The following is a 7,646-nucleotide window of genomic DNA, read 5'->3' on the forward strand; positions in this document are numbered from 1 at the left end:
GCCAAGACCCATCTACATGGGGGGGGGGGCGGCCAAGGGGAAGGGGGGGTGGCTTCCCCCCCAAGTCAAGTGGGGCGCCCCCCACCCTAGGGTTTCCAACCCTAGGCGCAGGGGGAGGCCCATGGGGGGCGCCCCGGCCCACTAAGGGCTGGTTCCCTTCCCACTTCAGCCCATGGGGCCCTCAGGGATAGGTGGCCCCATCCGGTGGACCCCCGGGACCGTTCCGGTGGTCCCGGTACAATACCGATAACCCCCGAAACTTTCTCGGTGGCCAAAACTGGACTTCCTATATATAATTTTTCACCTCCGGACCATTCAGGAACTCCTCGTGACGTCCGGGATCTCATCCGGGACTCCGATCAACTTTCGGGTTTCCGCATACTCATATCTCTACAACCCTAGCGTCACCGAACCTTAAGTGTGTAGACCCTACGGGTTCGGGAGACATGCAGACATGACCGAGACGCCTCTCCGGTCAATAACCAACAGCGGGATCTGGATACCCATGTTGGCTCCCACATGTTCCACGATGATCTCATCGGATGAACCACGATGTCGAGGATTCAATCAATCCCGTATACAATTCCCTTTGTCAAACGGTATGTTACTTGCCCGAGATTCGATCGTCGGTATCCCAATACCTTGTTCAATCTCGTTACCGGCAAGTCTCTTTACTCGTACCGCAATGCATGATCCCGGGACTAACTCCTTAGTCACATTGAGCTCATTATGATGATGCATTACCGAGTGGGCCCAGAGATACCTCTCCGTCATACGGAGTGACAAATCCCAGTCTCGATTCGTGCCAACCCAACAGACACTTTCGGAGATACCCGTAGTGTACCTTTATAGTCACCCAGTTACGTTGTGACGTTTGGCACACCCAAAGCACTCCTACGGCATCCGGGAGTTACACGATCTCATGGTCTAAGGAAAAGATACTTGACATTGGAAAAGCTCTAGCAAACGAACTACACGATCTTTGCGCTATGCTTAGGATTGGGTCTTGTCCATCACATCATTCTCCTAATGATGTGATCCCGTTATCAATGACATCCAATGTCCATAGTCAGGAAACCATGACTATCTGTTGATCAACGAGCTAGTCAACTAGAGGCTTACTAGGGACACGTTGTAGTCTATGTATTCACACATGTATTATGATTTCCGGATAACACAATTATAGCATGAACAATAGACAATTATCATGAACAAAGAAATATAATAATAACCATTTATTATTGCCTCTAGGGCATATTTCCAACAGTCTCCCACTTGCACTAGAGTCAGTAATCTAGTTACATTGTGATGAATCGAACACCCATTGTGTCCTGGTGTTGATCATGTTTTGCTCTAGGGAGAGGTTTAGTCAACGGATCTGCTACATTCAGGTCCGTATGTACTTTACAAATATCTATGTCTCCATTTTGAACACTTTCACGAATGGAGTTGAAGCGACGCTTGATATGCCTGGTTTTCCTGTGAAACCTGGGCTCCTTCGCAAGGGCAATAGCTCCAGTGTTGTCACAGAAGAGAGTCATCGGGCCCGACGCATTGGGAATCACCCCTAGGTCGGTAATGAACTCCTTTATCCAGACTACTTCCTGTGCTGCCTCTGAGGCCGCCATGTACTCCGCTTCACATGTAGATCCCGCCACGACGCTTTGCTTGCAACTGCACCAGCTTACTGCTCCTCCATTCAAAATATACACGTATCCGGTTTGTGACTTTGAGTCATCCAGATCTGTGTCGAAGCTAGCGTCGACGTAACCCTTTACGACGAGCTCTTCGTCACCTCCATAAACGAGAAACATATCCTTAGTCCTCTTCAGGTACTTCAGGATATTCTTGACCGCTGTCCAGTGTTCCATGCCGGGATTACTTTGGTACCTTCCTACCAAACTCACGGCAAGGTTTACATCAGGTCTGGTACACAGCATGGCATACATAATAGACCCGATGGCCGAGGCATAGGGGATGACACTCATCTTTTCTCTATCTTCTGCCGTGGTCGGGCATTGAGCCGTGCTCAATTGCACACCTTGCAATACAGGCAAGAACCCCTTCTTGGACTGATCCATATTGAACTTCTTCAATATCTTGTCAAGGTATGTACTCTGTGAAAGACCAATGAGGCGTCTTGATCTATCTCTATAGATCTTGATGCCTAATATATAAGCAGCTTCTCCAAGGTCCTTCATTGAAAAACACTTATTCAAATTGGCCTTTATACTTTCCAAGAATTCAATATCATTTCCCATCAATAGTATGTCATCCACATATAATATGAGAAATGCTACAGAGCTCCCACTCACTTTCTTGTAAACACAGGCTTCTCCATAAGTCTATGTAAACCCAAACGCTTTGATCATCTCATCAAAGCGAATGTTCCAACTCCGAGATGCTTGCACCAGCCCATAGATTGAGCGCTGGAGCTTGCATACTTTGTTAGCATTCTTAGGATCGACAAAACCTTCCGTTGCATCATATACAACTCTTCCTTAAGGAAGCCGTTAAGGAATGCCGTTTTGACGTCCATCTGCCATATCTCATAATCATAGTATGCGGCAATTGCTAACATGATTCGGACGGACTTCAGCTTCGCTACGGGTGAGAAAGTCTCATCGTAGTCAACCCCTTGAACTTGTCGATAACCCTTAGCGACAAGTCGAGCCTTATAGATGGTCACATTACCATCCGCGTCCGTCTTCTTCTTAAAGATCCATTTGTTTTCTATGGCTCGCCGATCATCGGGCAAGTCAGTCAAAGTCCATACTTCGTTTTCATACATGGATCCTATCTCGGATTTCATGGCTTCTAGCCATTTGTCGGAATCCGGGCCCGCCATCGCTTCTTCATAGTTCGAAGGTTCACCGTTGTCTAACAACATGATTTCCAGGACAGGGTTGCCGACCACTCTGGTGCGGAACATGTCCTTGTGGACCTACGAAGTTCAGCAGTAACTTGATCCGAAGCTTCATGATCATCATCATTAACTTCCTCCCCAGTCGGTGTAGGCACTGCAGGAACATCTTCCCGCGCTGCGCTACTTTCCGGTTCGGAAGGGGTGACTATCACCTGATCAAGTTCCACTTTCCTCCCACTCAATTCTTTCGAGAGAAACTCTTTCTCTAGAAAGGACCCGTTCTTGGCAACGAAGATCTTGCCTTCGGATCTGAGGTAGAAGGTATACCCAATAGTTTCCTTAGGGTATCCTATGAAGACGCATTTCTCCGACTTGGGTTCGATCTTTTCAGGTTGAAGTTTCTTGACATAAGCATCGCATCCCCAAACTTTTAGAAACGACATCTTAGGTTTCTTCCCAAACCATAATTCATACGGTGTCGTCTCAACGGATTTCGACGGAGCCCTATTCAAAGTGAATGCGGCAGTCTCTAAAGCATAGCCCCAAAATGAGAGCGGTAAATCGGTAAGAGACATCATAGATCGCACCATATCCAATAGAGTGCGATTACGACGTTCGGACACACCATTTCGCTGAGGTGTTCCAGGCGGCGTGAGTTGTGAAACGATTCCACATTTCCTTAAGTGCGCACCAAATTCGTGACTTAAATATTCTCCACCACGATCTGATCGTAAGAACTTTATTTTTCTGTCACATTGATTCTCAACCTCACTCTAAAATTCCTTGAACTTTTCAAAGGTTTCAGACTTGTGTTTCATTAGGTAGACATACCCATATCTACTTAAGTCATCAGTGAGAGTGAGAACATAACGATATCCTCCGCGAGCCTCAACACTCATTGGACCGCACACATCGGTATGTATGATTTCCAATAAGTTGGTTGCTCGCTCCATTGTTCCGGAGAACGGAGTCTTGGTCATCTTACCCATGAGGCATGGTTCGCACATGTCAAATGATTCGTAATCAAGAGACTCCAAAAGTCCATCTGCATGGAGCTTCTTCATGCGCTTGACACCAATGTGACCAAGGCGGCAGTGCCACAAGTATGTGGGACTATCGTTATCAACTTTACATCTTTTGGTATTCACACTATGAATATGTGTAACATCACGTTCGAGATTCATCAAGAATAAACCATTGACCAGCGGGGCATGACCATAAAACATATCTCTCATATAAATAGAACAACCATTATTCTCGGATTTAAATGAGTAGCCATCTCGAATTAAACGAGATCCAGATACAATGTTCATGCTCAAAGCTGGCACTAAATAACAATTATTGAGGTTTAAAACTAATCCCGTAGGTAGATGCAGAGGTAGCGTGCCGACGGCGATCACATCGACCTTGGAACCATTCCCGACGCGCATCGTCACCTCGTCCTTTGCCAGTCTCCGTTTATTCCGCAGTTCCTGTTTTGAGTTACAAATATGAGCAACCGCACCGGTATCAAATACCCAGGAGCTACTACGAGTACTGGTAAGGTACACATCAATTACATGTATATCACATATACCTTTGGTGTTGCCGGCCTTCTTGTCCGCTAAGTATTTGGGGCAGTTCCGCTTCCAGTGACCACTTCCCTTGCAATAAAAGCACTCAGTCTCAGGCTTGGGTCCATTCTTTGACTTCTTCCCGGCAACTGGCTTACCGGGCGCGGCAACTCCCTTGCCGTCCTTCTTGAAGTTCTTCTTACCCTTGCCCTTCTTGAACTTAGTGGTTTTATTCACCATCAACACTTGATGTTCTTTTCTGATCTCCACCTCCGCTGATTTCAGCATTGAATATACCTCAGGAATGGTCTTTTCCATCCCCTGCATATTGAAGTTCATCACAAAGCTCTTGTAGCTTGGTGGAAGCGACTGGAGGATTCTGTCAATGACCGCGTCATCCGGGAGATTAACTCCCAGCTGAGACAAGCGGTTGTGCAACCCAGACATTCTGAGTATGTGCTCACTAACAGAACTATTTCCTCCATTTTACAGCTGAAGAACTTGTCGGAGACTTCATATCTCTCGACCCGGGCATGAGCTTGGAAAACCATTTTCAGCTCCTCGAACATCTCATATGCTCCATGTTTCTCAAAACGCTTTTGGAGACCCGGTTCTAAGCTGTAAAGCATGCCGCACTGAACGAGGGAGTAATCATCAGCACGCTGCTTGCCAAGCGTTCATAACGTCTTGGTTCTCTGGGATTGGTGCTTCACCTAGCGGTGCTTCTAAGACATAATCTTTCTTGGCAGCTATGAGGATGATCCTCAGGTTCCGGACCCAGTCCGTATAGTTGCTGCCATCATCTTTCAGCTTGGTTTTCTCTAGGAACGCGTTGAAGTTGAGGACAACGTGGGCCATTTGATCTACAAGACATATTGTAAAGATTTTAGACTAAGTTCATGATAATTAAGTTCATCTAATCAAATTATTCAATGAACTCCCACTCAGATAGACATCCCTCTAGTCATCTAAGTGAAACATGATCCGAGTTAACTAGGCCGTGTCCGATCATCACGTGAGACGGACTAGTCAAGATCGGTGAACATCTCCATGTTGATCGTATCTTCTATACGACTCATGCTCGACCTTTCGGTCCTCCGTGTTCCGAGGCCATGTCTGTACATGCTAGGCTCGTCAAGTCAACCTAAGTGTATTGCGTGTGTTCCGAGGCCATGTCTGTACATGCTAGGCTCGTCAACACCCGTTGTATGCGAACGTTAGAATCTATCACACCCGATCATCACGTGGTGCTTCGAAACAACGAACCTTCGCAACGGTGCACAGTTAGGGGGAACACTTTCTTGAAATTATTATAAGGGATCATCTTACTTACTACCGTCGTTCTAAGCAAATAAGATGCAAAACATGATAAACATCACATGCAATCAAATAGTGACATGATATGGCCAATATCATTTTGCTCCTTTGATCTCCATCTTCGGGGCACCATGATCATCTTCGTCACCGGCATGACACCATGATCTCCATCCATCATTGTGTCTTCATGAAGTTGTCACGCCAACGATTACTTCTACTTCTATGGCTAACGCGTTTAGCAATAAAGTAAAGTAATTTACATGGCGTTATTCAATGACACGCAGGTCATACAAAATAATAAAGACAACTCCTATGGCTCCTGCCGGTTGTCATACTCATCGACATGCAAGTCGTGATTCCTATTACAAGAATATGATCAATCTCATACATCACATATATCATTCATCACATCTTCTGGCCATATCACATCACATAGCACATGCTGCAAAAACAAGTTAGACGTCCTCTAATTGTTGTTGCAAGTTTTTACGTGGCTTGATAGGTTTCTAGCAAGAACGTTTCTTACCTACGTAAAACCACAACGTGATTTGCCAATTTCTATTTACCCTTCATAAGGACCCTTTTCATCGAATCCGTTCCGACTAAAGTGGGAGAGACAGACACCCGCTAGCCACCTTATGCAACTAGTGCATGTCAGTCGGTGGAACCTGTCTCACGTAAGCGTACGTGTAAGGTCGGTCCGGGCCGCTTCATCCCACAATACCGCCGAAACAAGATAAGACTAGTAGCGGCAAGAAGAATTGGCAACATCAACGCCCACAACTGCTTTGTGTTCTACTCGTGCATAGTAACTACGCATAGGCCTGGCTCATGATGCCACTGTTGGGGATCGTAGCAGAATTTTAAAATTTTCCTACGCTCACCAAGATCCATCTATGGAGTATACTAGCAACGAAGGGAAAGGAGTGCATCTACATACCCTTGTAGATCGCGAGCGGAAGCGTTCCAATGAACGAGGTTGATGGAGTCGTACTCGCCGTGATCCAAATCACCGATGACCGAGTGCCGAACGGACGGCACCTCCGCTTTCAACACACGTACGGTGCAACGACGTCTCCTCCTTCTTGATCCAGCAAGGGGAAAGGAGAGGTTGATGGAGATCCAGCAGCACGACGGTGTGGTGGTGGATGTAGCGGGATCTCGGCAGGGCTTCGCCGAGCTTCTGCGAGAGGGAGAGGTGTAGCAGGGGAGGAGGGAGGCGCCCAAGGCTGTCATGTTGCTGCCCTCCCTCCCCCCCTTTATATAGGCTCCCTGGGAGGGGGGGGGGGGCGCCGGCCAAGACCCATCTACATGGGGGGCGGCGGCCAAGGGGAGGGGTGGCGGCTTCCCCCCCAAGTCAAGTGGGGCGCCCCCACCCTAGGGTTTCCAACCCTAGGCGCAGGGGGGAGGCCCATGGGGGGCGCCCCAGCCCACTAAGGGCTGGTTCCCTTCCCACTTCAGCCCATGGAGCCCTCTGGGATAGGTGGCCCCATCCGGTGGACCCCCGGGACCCTTCCGGTGGTCCCGGTACAATACCGATAACCCCCGAAACTTTCCCGGTGGCCAAAACTAGACTTCCTATATATAATTCTTCACCTCCGGACCATTCCGGAACTCCTCGTGACGTCCGGGATCTCATCCGGGACTCCGAACAACTTTCGGGTTTCCGCATACTCATACTCTACAACCCTAGCGTCATCGAACCTTAAGTGTGTAGACCCTACGGGTTCGGGAGACATGCAGACATGACCGAGACGCCTCTCCGGTTAATAACCAACAGCGGGATCTGGATACCCATGTTGGCTCCCACATGTTCCATGATGATCTCATCGGATGAACCACGATGTCGAGGATTCAATCAATCCCGTATACAATTCCCTTTGTCAAACGGTATGTTACTTGCCCGAGAT

The sequence above is a fragment of the Triticum aestivum genome, chromosome 2D, assembly GCF_018294505.1.
Source record: "Triticum aestivum cultivar Chinese Spring chromosome 2D, IWGSC CS RefSeq v2.1, whole genome shotgun sequence".
In the NCBI taxonomy this organism is placed as follows: domain Eukaryota; kingdom Viridiplantae; phylum Streptophyta; class Magnoliopsida; order Poales; family Poaceae; genus Triticum; species Triticum aestivum.